Genomic DNA, 14234 nt, shown 5'->3' with positions numbered 1-14234 from the left:
TCAGTTTGGATCTCTGCAACATAAACAGAACTACAGAGAGAGAAATTATATTGAAGTAGAGAGTTCTTACAATCAGCTTAGTATTTTGTGATAATCGAAATAAGAAAGAGGGAAAGCAACCCTTTATATACATGCATACTGTAATGCTGTCATAGCCAATAGGAAGCCAGCAATAATCTAACTACCAATAGGAAAGCAAGAGTAGAATCACACTGTAAGGAAGCCAACGGGGCATAGTCATAACTGAATTAAGTTAGGATGAATTCAGTTAGAGAGGGAATAATCCTGTGTGGGCAAGTCCAACAGCTTTGCTATGCTGTGACTGAATGTTTGATGTGTGTGATGAGGCAGCTGACTCATCATGACCAACACCCCCCCTCAAGCTAGGGGTGACAGAAAGAACACCTAGCTTGGATAGAAGCTCTTTGTACTAAGGAGATGGAAGAGCCTTGGTGAACACATCCGCTAACTGAGAGTGTGTAGGAAGGTAGGTTAGCTGCAGAAGACCTTCAATAACCTTATCTCTGGTAAAATGGCAATCGATTTCTATATGTTTTGTACGCTCATGGAACACAGGATTCTTGGCTATGTAGATTGCTGATTGGTTATCACAGTGAAGAGTCACTGGTTTTAAATTAGTCACACCAATTTCTTCCATAAGTCTGACAAGCCAGGTGACTTCTGAAGCAGCTGCTGCCATTGCTCTATATTCAGCTTCAGAAGAGCTTCTTTAGACAGTACTTTGTTTCTTGGATTTCCAAGAGACAGATGAATTGACAAAGAGTAAAACATACCCAGTGATTGATTTCCTGGTGTTGGGACATGCTGCCCAATCACTGTCTGAAAAAGCTTGTAAAGTCAAAGTATCAGAAGCTTTAAGAAGTATTCCTTGACCTGCAGTGCTTGCTACATATCTCAAAACATGCTGCAAGGCTAAAACATGTGGCATTCGAGGCTGATGCATAAATTGACTTAGCATCTGTACAGAGAAACACAAATCAGGTCTAGTGTTTGTTAGAAAGTTTAGCTTCCCAACCAATGTTCTGTAGACATCTGGTTTATCATAGATGGCACCTTCATCTGCATATAATTTAGTGTTGATAGGCAAAGGAATAGCTGCAGTTTTGTGAAGATCAAGAGTGCAGTCTGTTAAGATGGTTTTAGTAAACTTTTTCTGTGTAAGAACAACCCCATCAGGAACATATCCAATCTCTATGCCAAGGAAATAACTCATAACTCCCAGGTCTTTGATGATGAAAACCTCATCTAGATGTGTCTTCAAAGCAGTGATGGTAGGTAGATGATTACCAGTAAGCAGAATATCATCTACATACACAGCTGCCAAAGTTATATGACTTGTATCCCTTTTGATGAACAAGGAATTATCATTCTTTGACTGTAGAAAACCTTGTGTCTTTAATTCTGCATGTAGCTTAGCAAACCATTGCCTAGATGCTTGTTTCAAGCCATACAATGATTTGGTAAGTTTGCAAACCTTATTTTCTGGGTTAAGGATGCCCTCTGGCATTTTCATATACACTTCCTCATGTAGGTCACCATGAAGGAAGGCATTGTTAACATCTAACTGAAAAACAGTCCATTTCATGCTTGCTGCCAGAGCAATTATACACCTCACTGTTGCCATTTTCACTACTGGTGAGAAGGTTTCCTCAAAATCTATACCATATTGTTGTGTGTAACCTTGAGCCACCAATCTTGCTTTGCATCTCTCCAAAGAACCATCTGCTTTTAGCTTAATTTTGAAAACCCATTTACACCCTATAGCTTTCTTCCCAACTGGTAGTGCAACAACCTCCCAAGTGTGATTGTCAAGTAAGGCCTCAATCTCTTTTTCCATAGCCTTGACCCATTCTGGTTTTAAAATTGCTTCCTTATAAGTTCTTGGTTCTGTGTAGATGCCAATGCAGGCCACCATTGCATGATGACTTCTAGGTAGACTGTTGTAGGACACTAGGTTACACCAGTGTGTAGCAGAGTGACAATGGTAATCATTGAGATAAGAGGGAGGATTATGTGGTCTGGTGGACTTTCTGAGAGTAGGTGCAAGCTGAGTATTGTCTGACAGATCAAAAATTGAATTATGTGGTTCAAAAGGTATGGAATTTGAAGAAGAATCAGATGAAGAGGGTGGAGTAGTAAGGGGTGTAGAAAGAGATATAGAAAGTGGGGTAGAAAGAGGATTAGATTGAGTAGAAAGAGAGTTTTCAGAATGATCATTATGTGGAATAGGGAAAATGAAAGGTAGGTTTGGATCTGGAATAATAGGAGTGTGTTTAGGAAGGAAAATGTATGGGGGAAACTCAGTCACAGTTGTATGATCAGCTGTGGGCAAGTGATAAGGAAAATATGATTCATGAAAGGTAACATCTCTGGAGACTGTGATTTTATTAGTCTTACGGTCTAAAACTTTGTACCCTTTCTGTGTTGGAGAATATCCAATGAATACACAGGATTTGGCCCTAGGGTCAAACTTAGCTCTGTCTACTTTGCTGGTAGAAACATAACACAAGCAGCCAAAGGCTCTCAAATGATCATAAGATGGCTTAATTCCATGCAGCGCGCTTTTCATAAGGTGTCATACCTCCAATACTTTTCAAAGGCATCCTGTTGATCAAGTATGTTGCACACAGCACACATTCTCCCTAAAATCTGATAGGAAGCTTGGATTGAAAATGGAGTGCCCTAGCAGTTTCTAAGAGGTGCCTATGTTTTCTTTCAACCACCCCATTTTGTTGTGGTGTTCCACTACAACTAGTCTGATGTAGAATACCTCTGTCAAGCAGAATTTTCTTCATGTTTCCCTCTGTCAGCTCTAGGGCATTATCAGATCTGACACATAAAACTCTACTACTGAATTGTGTTTCTACCATATTTAAGAAAGAAGTAATCACAGCAACAACATCATTTTTGCATTTCAGTAAATGAGTCCATGTAGTCCTTGTAAAATCATCAACTATTGTGAGGAACAAAGTACATCCATTATATGTTTTATTCTTATATGGACCCCAAGTGTCCAGATGTACTAATTGAAACATCTTGCTAGTCTTAATGCTACTTACAGGAAAAGAACTACTAGATTGCTTTGCAGCAGGACAAATTTGACAGATAGAGTCATTTCTGATAGAATTTGTCAAGCTACTTATGACTGTTCTCATCTTATTGAAAGGCATGTGTCCTAGCCTTAAATGCCAAAGCTGTTCATCTGTGTTGTTTGAAGCAGAGGTTGTAGCACAAGTAGTTGATGTTGCCTTATTGGGTTGTGGCTGGTTGGGTTCCACACTGTACAATCCTGATCTCACACTACCAAGTACCTGTGGCTGTCTCATTAAATGGCCCTGTACATAACACTTATCAGCTGTAAAAGACACAGTGCACTGCTGGTCTTGACACAACTTGTTCACAGATAATAAGTTGTACTGGAATTCAGGCACATGCAATACATCTTTTAATTGTATACTCTCATTTATTGTGACAGTTCCCCTGTGGTGTATTGCTACCTTTCTTCCATCAGGTATAGTAATGCACTCATTAGTGTCATGAACAGGTTCATAGCTATCAAACATGCTAAGGCTAGCACACATGTGATCAGATGCTCCACTATCCAATAACCAACTAGAATGTGAACATGTAAGAAAACAGTATGCATTACCTGCCATGAAGGTGCATGACCAGCAGTTTCTCCTTCTTCTATTGCAATGTCTGTAGTGCCTGGATTATCAGGTTGTTGTTTGTTAAGTAAACTCAACAATTGTGTACATTGTTCTGCAGTAAGAAAACCAGGCTGTGATTGTTCCTTGTCACTAGGATAAAACTGTTGTTGATAATCTGCCATATCATCAAAATAAGTGTCATCAGAATAAACAGCTGCAGCAGTTCTTTTGTCATTCTTAAAACCTGTGAATCCTGGAGGAAATCCATGTAGCTTGAAACATCTTTCAGTGTTGTGTCCATTCACCTTGCAATGATCACAGAAGTAGGTGAATGGCTTTCTGTATCCGGTGGATTTGTTACCTCCTGACTGATAAGGCTTATTGTTGAACTGATATGAGTTTCTCCCATATTGTTGTGACTGCTGAACTCTATAGTTGTTGTTCTTGGCATGATAATCATTATACCTTCTTCTATCAGCACCAAAGGCATGACTCTCTCTCTGTGCTGGTGATGCAATTTCTCTTTGCCTTTCTTCTTGTGCTAACATTCTGTATGCATGAGTAATAGTTGGAAGAGGTTGCATCATCAATAGATTACCTCTAGCTGTAGCTAGGTGTTCTCCCAATTTCATCAAGAATTGCATGAGCCTTTGATCTTGCTGCATTTTGAATATCTTTTGAGTCAGATTACATGTGCACAGGTTACAGGTACATGATGGTAATGGATTAGCTGCACTCATCTTGTCCCATATAGATTTTATCTCAGTGAAAAACTCTGCTATGTTTTGTCCTCCTTGTGTAATTTCAGCAACCTGTTCCTCTAAAGAAAACAATTGTGGTCCAGATACAAAACCATATCTCTCCTCTAGATCCACCCAAATCTCTCTTGCAGTATTGAAGTACAACACACTCTTAGCTATAGTACTATCTAGATTGAATATCAACCAAGATATCATCATATCATTGCACCTCATCCATGCTTCATAAGTGACATCTGTAGGATTTGGCTTGCTTAAAACACCATTAACAAAACCTAATTTGTTCTTAGATGACATAGAAATCATCATACTCCTCCTCCAGTCTCCATATCCTTCTCCTTTGAACTTTACTGAGACTAACTGACTAGCTGTGTTGTTAGTAGGATGTAGATAAAAAGGTGATGCAGGATTTTGATTAGGTGGTAGTAGTGTTTGATCCATTTTATATTTGTAGTTTCAGAAGGAAAATTGATTCAAAAATCAGGAATGAAAATGAAGGAAAATGTTCAGATTATCAACAAATTCGGATTATCAACAAACTACAGAAATCATCCAAAGATTCAGCAACTAAATCAGCTAAGGTGAATTTCAATCACTATAATTTTAATATTCAGTAAGTGAGAAAATGAGGATAAACAGACCTCAAGAATTTGCAGAATTCAGAAATCGAAGAATTTGCAGAACCCAGAAACTTTGATTAAGATCAACAGAAAACGTTGCACCAGAATCCGATTCTCGCTGCTCTGATACCATGTTGAAACTTGCATAATGAATCAAAATACAGAAATCTAACAATATGATCAGTTTGGATCTCTGCAGCATAAACAGAACTGCAGAGAGAGAAATTATATTGAAGTAGAGAGTTCTTACAATCAGCTTAGTATTTTGTGATAATCGAAATAAGAAAGAGGGAAAGCAACCCTTTATATACATGCATACTGTAATGTTGTCATAGCCAATAGGAAGCCAGCAATAATCTAACTACCAATAGGAAAGCAGGAGTAGAATCACACTGTAAGGAAGCCAACGTGGCATAGTCATAACTGAATTCAGTTAGGATGAATTCAGTTAGAGAGGGAATAATCCTGTGTGGGCAAGTCCAGCAGCTTTGCTATGCTGTGACTGAATGTTTGATGTGTGTGATGAGGCAGCTGACTCATCATGACCAACACATTAAAAGAAAAAAGAATAGTTCTCCAAACATCATTCATAGGAGGTCCAAGACAACGCTTCACGAAATCATGTATTCAATCACTTTATCCATGTCAATGTTTTGATATCTGATTTTGAATACATTTTTATAGTACAGTATAAATCATCGAGGTGACCATGGCATTCAATCATAACATTTCATGGAAATTTGAACAACTAAAAATGCAATACAGAGCATTCAACCATAACATATCATGGCAATTTCAGTAGATTATAAGAAAAGTATGCATCTTTTGCATGAATTGCAATCTCGCCAATGGGCAAAAAACATAATTAGCATAATATAAGAAGACCTAAAGCACAAACAATTAAGAGAAATTAAGGCTGTTAGGAATAGTACGAGATAACAATCTAGACAAAGCCCACACAATATTAATAACGTGGTATACCCACGTCCCAACTTGTATTATTAATCAAAACCATTATTAAAAATACAATCAATCAACCTCACAGGTGTTTCTCTCAAACTTTGCTCAAGCTCAGGATCTCAAGCATATCAATTATAATGGTATATAAATCCCTATTTATATACCCCAACTTCCTAACCCTAGCCCTAGTATTAGGAAACACAATATTACTAGAATATTATAATTTAGGAGAAACCAATATACTAACAAATCTATCCCTAAATTACAACTCGTAAAATAGGAATACAATAACATAATATATCTCCTAAATAAATATCTAGTAATATACCATAACTGAAACTCATTGCCATATTGGATTTAATATTAACAAAGGCAACCACACGAACTCTAAACCTTTCGTTTAACTAGGATTAATATAATTAAGATCATGCAAAAACATAAAAAAATGGGTCATTTTTATCTTATTTACAATTAGCTTATTGGTATTTTCATTTTTCTGACGGCTAGCTTATTGGTATTGAGATACATAAGACCACATCTTTATTAATCATTAAGTTTTTATTTGTATCATTATGAGTTTAACGTAACAATAAGCGTTTGAATCAAGTACGGTCACGGGTTCAAATTTTATATAAACTAATTTCTTTCCTTTCGATAAAATAAAATAAAAATAACAATGACAAAAAGCATTTTAATGATACGGTATACTTATTCTTATATGTACGCTAACATTGAATTTAAATTTTGAACACAAATTGTTAAACCAAAACTATACATTGCATGGGTTTAATACTAGTCATACATAATAATAAGAATAATGAAAACGTGTTACTCCGTAACATAATAAAATCAGAAAATCCGTATGAGCGGAGGGAGTAACAAAACGCAACTTTTACTTTTATTATTGTTTATGATAAATTAAAATTACAATATCTTAGAATAAAAACTCGGAAAAAATCAATATCCTAAGGATAATTGACGTACGGCCTAAACTTGAACTATTTGGTTATATTATTATTGCATAAAACTATTCTAGTCTACTCCCACATTTTATGGTGTAGTGACAGCATAAAGGAACATCCCTCCGGCGACAACCAAGGCAAAACAGATGAGCACTAGCGGCGATGGCGACGGAATTGGTGGTACAACCATACGCATTAGGAGAAAAAATCCAAATATAGCAAGTATCAAAAGTATTTGCTGTTGACCTTGATCTGCCATTTTTTGCAATTACCAACTCTTTAACCTTGATTTTTTGTTTTTGTTTTTGTTTTTAACACGATAATTTTAATGAGTTTATAACCCTTATTTATAAGAAATTCTTACCACTAAACCCTAGCCTCGACCAACCTAATGGAAACTAATTCATTTATGTCAATACATACATGCACGTCGAATATCTTCCATAAATACAATCAATTAATAAGGAGTATATAGTACTACCTCTGTTCCTTAATGTTCTTTACGCTTGGGAATATGTGTCCAAAGTATGAAAACTTTGACCGTGGATTCCCACTGTTCTATACATCAAAATGTTATCATGTAAGATATTGTTAGATTGGTCTCATTATGTATTTTCAAAATATCAAAATTTTATAATTTTTTCACATACGGAAATGGATATATAAGTCGTTGAATATTGCATTGGAGTCCGTGCAAATAGTAAGCGTAAAGAACATTAAGGAACGGAGGTAGTATATAATATACGATATAAACTAAAATTAAGAAACAGGAATCTAAATATACGTATTGAATATATTCAAATATTATGTAGCAAATTAAATTCTGAATGTTTACAAAATCACATTATTAAATACAGGATGTACTCCTTAAAAGTATTGAAATTTTGTCAAGGTAATTTTCTACTTTCCTTATTGTGATCGTTGCTCAAGGAAACTTTTGTTTCATATGGTTTCTTATGTACGGAGTATAAGATACCAGATTCGGGCTTCTATTGCAATCGCCATATATGATACTCTCGTATATACTCCGGAGTACGTATGACTTTTAATCATTTTGGGACAACTTAATTACACCTGCCTGGCTGCCTTGCAAGTTTTACCTAAAGTCTTGTATGTGATCAGTCACACCATCAACTTAATGGTGTGACATACTTGCATGTTTACGCTTGTAATTAATCACAACGTGTTTAAAGAATTAAAATCTAGTGCGTTGGTTAGTGGGACTTAAAACTGCAGTTTTGTTTTAGGGTAGTTACTTTATAGGTATAGCAAGGTCATTTGCTTTTATAGTTTTAGGTCAGATACTTTTATAGTTTTAGTCAAGATATTTCTATAGTTTTATAGTTTCAGGGAAGATTTTTCATAATTTTAAGGGAGGTATTTTTATAGTTTTTAGATCAGGTACTTTTATACAAAGAACCTATGAAATTCAAGAAAACTGCAATAAAACAAGAAAAGTAATAAGAAAAACAATGTATAAGTAACACAAGTTAATAACCTTCTTCATAGTAGTTGCGCGGGTGTCATTGTGCTGAAACTTTTATTGTACAGGAGGTGTAATTAATTAGGATTTTGAGATCTTTCTACATATTGTCTATACTTATTACTCAAGGATAAAACAATGTTTTTAAAAATAACAAAGATAGTATTCCTCTTGCAAAACCAACAAAATAACCATACTGCACGAAATCAGTGGACTATACTGACTAAGCCTATGGGCTATGGTCCTAGGACTGGCCCATGATTGATTATCGTGTTGCCAGAACAGCCCATAGCCAACAGATAAACATGGCCCAACTTATAAGTCATAACTCATAACACATGCCTAACTTTAACCAATTTGGGTCGTGGTCCTACTCCCATAAAATATGGAAGGAGTACGTGGAATGTCGTAGGATCTACGTGGATGTGGAATAGTTCATCACTTTATCCGAATCCAACTGTCCAAGACCGTACCTTTTCATTTTTATAAGGAATTATAATTTCAACGTTAATTAATTCTCGTGTAGGAAAATCCAACCAATAATAATACGGTAGGTCGTGAGATGGGTTAACCCTCTTTTGTCCTTTGTTTAGTCCTTGCAACTTGCAAAGATTGCAATCCCTCATTTTTTGCCTTATTTTATCATTTTATTGGCATTTAAACTCCACCATCCCACACTTTTGCCTTATTTTATCATCCAATTGGAACTACTATCGATCACTGCAAATACTCGGATAACGAAATAATCGCAACAATTTGACTTTTTATATTTATTATCGTTGTATAACTTTGATCATCAAAATGTTCGATTTTATGCTAAACAATAACAAAAATTAGATTATCTTTTAAGACTAATATATTAATGTTATATTTGAAGTTTTATTAAATTGATATACAATGGTGCAATTTTTTCTTGAACATGAGTATTCATACAAAAAATTTGCATATCATGATCTCAAAGTTGTGAAATTATGCCCGCAGTACTCCATATAACAAATACAATACTTCATCCGTTCCGGAAATATCGCATCATGGGTGACTTTTACTCCTCTAACCATTATTTTGACTCTTAATATCTCAAATCGTGTACAAGTAAAAATTATAAAAAAATAATATTTAGAAAATATATATGGATACGAATCTAACATGACCCCACATGATTAAAATTTCCTTACATACGAATCACAAAAATGGCCAAAGTCATAATGTGAATAGTGTAAAAATAAAATGGTGCGATATTTCCGGAATGAAGGAAGTATATCCTTATTAAAGGACAATCAATGGTAATTTCATGTCAATTGATGACTTCTCTCAAATTTTCTCTTCCCATAATAATGTGAATATAATTAGAATAATTTGAGAGAAGTACACAATATACACAAGTGTACTATTTAACTCCAAAGATGACTAGTGTGCTAAAGTGGACCAACATGACCCGGATATTCCACCTTTTGCTACCGTATTAAAACAAAATTAGGAAGATTAGCTGGTAAACTATTCATCCAAGTTGATTATATTTTGCCTATATTTGACCAGAAAATCAATCAAACATTTCAATTGGAAGATAATCACGTGTGCCACGCTATTCTTGCATAATAACCATTCCCCCAATATCTTCCTGATATCCCTCTCCTTCTCCTTCTCCCTCTCCCCCCTCTCTCTATCTGTTCTTCATTCCCATTGACCTTACCTGACTACAGGTATGTTACTTTCCTTCTCTCTTTTCAATGGGGTTAAATTCATTTTTCATTTAAAATCATGGGTTATTTTTTGTTTTGATTTTTCCGGCTTTTTATTTGAATGAATTTAATGAAATTTCCAGCAATGAGGAATTTCACCTCTGTTTATGTTATATTTATCATAGATTACAAATGTGTTTAGTACCAGTTTCTTATTTTTTTGATGTATTTTAGGGCTAAAAGATGTAAATTTGTTACTTTATTTGTCCCGTATGGTTAATTGAACTGAGCAAATTACAACTTTTCATGCAACAAATATTATTTTCAGAAAATAAATTCCAGTTTGAGTTTACTTTGCAATTTTGATGTTCAATGTTATGATTAAAAGAGAAAAATGGAGGCTTTTTAGTGAATTTATTTGGGAATTTTAGAAAGCTATGGCTGCTGGTTAAAGTTATTTTAATCCATGAAATTATTTGTTGATTAAACTTCAATCATTGTTGAATTATAAATATCATCAACAAGTTATTTGAAAAAAAAGGGTGTTAATTTAGGACCATACATTTAGCAAATGGGTTTTCCAGGATGTTAGGGATTAAGGGTTTGGTGGATTTTGAACAAATTGTGTAATTTAAGTTTCGATCATGTGACATGAATTAGTCAATTTCAGGATAAATGCATGTGATTAACAAAATTATATTGAAGCGTAGGAATATGAATAATATGCTAATTAACCTGAAAATGCAGCTTTGTTTCTTGGGTTGTTTTTTCGCCTGTGATTTTTACTCCATTTAATAAACACCTTATAGAGTTGTCCGTATTTAGAATGCTCAAAAACGGTCTCATTTCTAGTACAATGGTGTCAAACGAGCCTGGCTACTTATGAACGTATGAGTATAACTAAGATGTTTTTCCTCTTGTTGTTATTTGTTGGCTACTTATGGTTTTTTTTTTTTTTGTACGAATGAGCCACAAGGGCAATATAAATTACAAATGGGGGCGGGGGATTCGAACATGAGACCTATTATACACAGACCCTCAATCTTAACCACTAGTCCAAGACATCATCGATTGTTGGCTACTTATGTGAAGTGACTATATATGATTATATGCAAGCATATATTGTCATAGTTAACTAGGCTTATATATGATGTTAAGTGTTTTATGGCAATTTGTCAATGCATGAGCTGGGAATTGAATGTTAATGGAGACGTTGGTTGTTGTCAATTGTCATTCTCATTAGTCATTATGCACTTTCTGGTTAACATATGCAACTTGTCTCTTTAGTCATTTGTTGTTTATGCAAGTGTGTGTGTGTTTGTGTCAAAAACAATACAACTTGTGACGACTATTGGGTGGTTAACATCTACTCCGTACAACTTATCTCTTTATCCATCTTGTGTCCGGTATGTGTTGAAATTCAGAACTCGCGTTTGGATAAACCTGAATCTGGTTAAACCATAATCCATTCTAGGCTTGTAAATCTATCTTTCTAAATCCAACTGTTTTTGAGGTGATTGTCATATCTATATTTAATATTTTCCTCGAAACACACATCTGATTGTTATGAGTCTGGTTTAGGTTGTGATAAAAGTGGCCTTAAAATGATTACGCTATGGTAATTTGTAAATGTAGAGCTTGGATTGATCTGTTTAATTGAAATATCTTCAGGTGGAAATTATATGGCTGAGAAGATGCCTGTGAAGGATAGTGTTAGAGATGCGACCAGGGAATCACTCATAGCTTTATCATACTCGTCACCTGAAATGCTCTCAAATTCACCTAATAATTCAAACAAGGTGAAGTATGTTGGTAATACAATATCTGAAAAGGATGGTAGCGTGGACTATTGGTCTGAACTGATTTCATTGTCATACCCAACATCAGATGCTGAATCGCGACCTCAAGCTAAAGCTTAACTGTAAACCTTAATTGTATCGAGTTACTCCTATTACAACACGCTGTTGGTTAAACAAAAGCTGAATAGTAATCTCACTTTAATTGATGTGAATCGTGATAGAAAATGAAAGTTACCTATACATAATAATTAATAAGCAGGGTTACTTTACTGTTTTCTTCAAGGAAATGCATTGCATATAGTTTGTCTGTCTTCTTTGCTTCAAATAATCAAATATTACACGCCGTATTAGCATATGTCTCAGCCTCAAGGAGGACGGAGAGGCGGCATGCTGTGATGTGTGAGCAAACACATCACAGCGCCAAACATCCACCATTTCTTTTAAAAAAAGTACCATTCATTAAAAAAAAAAGTGTCATTTCGATAAAAACATATACAATTTTGTTAAAAAGAGTACTATTTCATTAAAAACAAAGTGTCATTTCGATTAAAACATATATCATTTCGATTAAAACACATACCATTTCATTGAATTTTTTTGCTGTTATGTTTTTGTACCGGAGTTTTTACTTCCTCCAGCCTCAAGTATGTAAACATGGGCATCGCTCAGGTTATCTCTCTAGTCTCTAATAATTCAAAGGAAAATGCATTGCCAAGTTCTGAAACGGAACTAATGCTGATGATGATTCGTATTTTTTGTTAGAATAGTTTTTATTATGAGTTTTTGTTGTTGGAAATTTGGAATATTCGACATTGATAGAATTGAGACAGGAGTGATTTAAATATGTAGTCCACCTTAAGTTTGAACTAGTTTTTGAGCTCGGACGATGTCCGGGTTACTACATTAATAACATTCAAATTTACTGTATTGTTTGACATTTTTTTTAAATGTATATGAAGATTATAGGAAGCGAATGACCTATAAGCAGAGCGTCACATGTCACGTATGCTTTACTTTAGACGCCTTTTAATATATAGTATAAACTAGTATAAGACCCGTACGATGCACGATTTATATATTTTAGCTTTAAGTGCAAAGTTCAATTAATTTAGAAAAGAAACATAGAAAAATACATAGATTTTTTTATTCCTTTTCACGCACCACCCATAGTTTCATGTTAGGTATAGAAGTCAGTTATCATCCTGTATTAGGCCTTTTAACCAAATTGGTAAAAAAAGTGGATGTTAAGCGACAAATTGGTAAAAAATGTGTCTTAGGCGATAATTTGGTAAAAAAAAGTGACTAAGGCGACAAATTGGTAAATTTAAATCACAATGGCGACGAATAAGTCACAAAACCGATCGGAATTTAGAAAACCTAATCGCGTGACTCACACGCTCTTAATATTGTTTTTTCCAAAAAAAAAAAAATCATTTTCCTGCAATTTAATTTTATGATTAGTACTTTTGTAAAAAAAAAAAAAAATCGTAATTAATTTCCTCCCCTTCTCCTTCTCTTTCATTTTCTCTCTCTTCTCCTTCTCTTCCATTTTTGTGAAGTGCCCTAATAATGATGTTACTAGGGGCCACAACATCCGTGATAATATCCCTACTGAATCATTATTGAAATTATCAGTTTATTCATCAAATTGGTACTAATTAATTAATTTCAATTGTAATTTCAATGAAATACAAATTATCAAACTCATATTTCACTAATCAAGTAAGCATAGTATAACCCCTGCATTTTAAACCTAATTTCATCAATTAAACAAGCATAATTATAATAACCCTAATTTTTAAACCCCAATTTTCACAATCAAGCTAGTAATCAAATCTTAAATCCTGAATTTCGATTACAAGCGACCAATTTTCATAACCAACCCGTCATAATCAAACATCAACCACATTACAAATTGGCATTTGAAAAGACAAAAGCAAGAAATTAACTCAGAAATTCACCTTTACCACGCCATCCTTGTGTTAATGATACCCTTCCTTTATTTTTATTGAGTTGACTCAGTAATTCTTCAGCAATGGTGGGTAAGCACAAAAATGGAAGAGAAGGAGAAGAGAGAGAAAATGGAAGGGAAGGAAAAGGGGAGAAAATTGTACGATTTTTTTTATAAAAAAAAAAGTATTAATCAAAAAATTAAATTGCAGGAAAATGAAGAAAAAAAATCGGAAAAAACAATGTTAAGAGCCTGTAAGTCACGCGATTAGGTTTTCTAAATTCCGGTCGATTTTGTGACTTATTTGTCGCCGTTGTGATTTAAATTTACCAATTTGTCGCCTGAAACACT

The 14234-nt window shown here is 34.5% G+C and overlaps 1 long non-coding RNA gene across 1 annotated transcript; it reads left to right on the top strand.

Annotated features, from left to right (window-relative positions):
- The first annotated feature begins 9765 nt into the window (after window positions 1-9765).
- Window positions 9766-12219, top strand: LOC110779351 (uncharacterized). The gene is made up of 2 exons (XR_002531105.2): window positions 9766-10154; window positions 11805-12219. It is a non-coding gene; the product is annotated as an uncharacterized lncRNA (long non-coding RNA).
- The last annotated feature ends 2015 nt before the right edge of the window (window positions 12220-14234 follow it).

The sequence above is a fragment of the Spinacia oleracea genome, chromosome 2 (genome assembly GCF_020520425.1).
Source record: "Spinacia oleracea cultivar Varoflay chromosome 2, BTI_SOV_V1, whole genome shotgun sequence".
Lineage (NCBI taxonomy): Eukaryota > Viridiplantae > Streptophyta > Magnoliopsida > Caryophyllales > Amaranthaceae > Spinacia > Spinacia oleracea.
The sequence above is the reverse complement of the archived record's forward strand: the minus strand, read 5'-3'. Positions and strand labels throughout refer to the sequence as shown.